The following is a 2118-nucleotide window of genomic DNA, read 5'->3' on the forward strand; positions in this document are numbered from 1 at the left end:
GGGGGGGGGGGGGCGCCCTCTAATCTCCAAATCCGACTACCAGTTTCTCATGAGCTGAACCAGAGAACAATCTGGAGTGGCAGACCCTGTGGTCAGTCAAAAGCAACCCTTCCCGCGAAGACACAGACCACGTTTCTGCCCCTTCTTCTGTCCCCCCATACCGTGGCACTTCCAGAGGGGCCAGATTCCTAGAAAAGCCACCCCATTTCAAGTGCATACCCATCCAGCTAATGAGATCAAACAATAAACGCAGACGCCCGAGTTCGATGAATTATTACGTTTGAGACTCATAACCACGGCCACTTTTACGAAGCAGGTGGCGTACGTGGCCTGACCTGAGCCAGAGCATGTTGTTCGGTCTTCACTCCAACCCTCCGTTTTGAAAATTCACTTTTCAGATAAAAAATAGGGGCGAGAGTTGGGGGAGGGGGGGTGCTAACCAGCGATTAGTCCAAGGTCACCCTAAGAGAAAGCGGAGGATCCGGGGCTTGAACTTACGTTTTCTGCAGACCGCGCACTGGGCCACGAGGTCTCCTGCGCACAGACGCTTGAGGGAAAGGACGCGCAATGACTCAGCAAGCTGCACTGAGCTCAGCCTCCGCAAACAGCCTTATCTGACCAATCCCGGTTTCTCTTTCCTTCCAGGGCAAAATCTCACGAGATCTTAGGATCACGAGTGGGGTCGCCCAGGGAGTCCAGAAGGGGTTTATTTTAATGAGCTAGAGAGGATGCAAGATGGGGAGGGGTGGTGCCTGTGGCCACGCCCACTTGGCTGCGAGGTGGGAGAGTGGGGGGCACGAGAGTCGCGGTGGGGGATGAGAGATGGGGACGATTAGGGTGGGTTCCACGGGGTAGAGAGGGTCGGATGCGGTAAAGGAAGTGGGGGATGGGGCTGGAGTGGGATGAAGGAGGCCTTTGGGACGGAGGAGAGGCTCGAGGCCTGGAACTCCCCACCCCCCCCCCCACCCCGGAGCGGGATGTGGGGTGCCGGGGCCCTGAGCGAGGCTTCTCGCCCCACTCCCACCTCCTTGTCTAGAAAAGATGTTTTTGCCTTTGGCCAGGCCAATGCCTCCTACTCCATGGACTTTACCGTTTATGTAACCCCTGCGGCAGAGGAGACCCCAGCTGGGGTTTGATTAGATCGTCCTCTCTCTGGGGTGTGCTTTCTTCAGTCTCCCTCCCGCCCCCCGAATTTGGTTTTCCAGAGCTTTTTCAGAAGCCAGATTCTTGGGTTTGCACTACTTACCTCCCCCCAGTCCTTGGATGATCTCAGCTTTCACTACTCCTAAATGCAGGCTTCCTCTCTTTCAGCAACAAATAACTTTTGATAAAGTCAGGACTAGACCAGAAGGCTGAAAATGTGGGAGGGCGGTCGTGAGAAGCGAGGAGGTCAAGGCTGCCGAGGAGGGATGGATAGGCACCGCCCGGTACCGGTGGTCTTGTGGTCGGCGTCTCTCAGCGCTGTGGCCCCTTCACCCTTGGGATTCTGCGTCAGGGGCCACCAGGGGGCACTGGGGATCTGGCAGCCCGAATGGTTCCAAGACCTGTGTCTGCAAGGCCGGTGTCTGGTTTGAGCACCTGCTTCCGGTCAGTCCGTTTGGGAGAAGAAAAGTCGGGCTTCTGGGAGATGGCATGACCCAGATGGTTGAGGATCCTTTCCTGGTGAAAAGAGAGGGGTTAAGAGCAAAGCGGAGGTAGCTTGTACTTCAATTTAAAAAAAGAAGGGGGCGCCTGAGTGACACAATCCGTTAAGCGCCCAACTCCTGGTCTCTTGGTTTCGGTTCAGGTCGGTCATTATCTCAAGGTTAGTGAGATCTAGCCCTGCAGGTTCTGGTGCTGGCAGCACAGAGCCCGCTCGATATTCTCTCTCTCCCTCTCTCTCTCTCTCTGCTCCTCCCCTGTTCACCTTCTCTTTCAAAATAAATAAACTTTAAAAAAAAGAAAAGGAAGTACAAGGGGTGCCTGGGTGGTTCAGTCAGTTAAGTGTGGGACTCTTGATTTTGACTCGGGTCACGATCTCAGGGTCGTGAGATCGAGCCCTGGCTCCATGCTGAGAGTATGGAGCCTGCTTTGAGAGGCCTGAGAAAATTAAAACTTAAAAGCTTAAGTTACGGGAAA

General features: G+C 54.7%; 1 protein-coding gene and 1 long non-coding RNA gene across 2 annotated transcripts in view; one reads left to right on the forward strand and one right to left on the reverse strand.

Moving 5' to 3' along the window:
• Window positions 1-574, reverse strand: part of PRAME (PRAME nuclear receptor transcriptional regulator) — an 11383-nt gene extending 10809 nt beyond the window's left edge. Inside the window, exon 1 of the mRNA XM_049619092.1 lies at window positions 499-574. The gene's annotated coding sequence lies outside the window, so the exon portion shown is untranslated. The remainder of the gene's footprint in view (window positions 1-498) is intronic.
• Window positions 575-1721: 1147 nt separating this feature from the next.
• Window positions 1722-2118, forward strand: part of LOC125914012 (uncharacterized) — a 2491-nt gene continuing 2094 nt past the window's right edge. Inside the window, exon 1 of the long non-coding RNA XR_007455178.1 lies at window positions 1722-1804. This is a non-coding gene — a long non-coding RNA (uncharacterized LOC125914012). The remainder of the gene's footprint in view (window positions 1805-2118) is intronic.

Source organism: Panthera uncia, assembly GCF_023721935.1.
Source record: "Panthera uncia isolate 11264 chromosome D3 unlocalized genomic scaffold, Puncia_PCG_1.0 HiC_scaffold_8, whole genome shotgun sequence".
Lineage (NCBI taxonomy): Eukaryota > Metazoa > Chordata > Mammalia > Carnivora > Felidae > Panthera > Panthera uncia.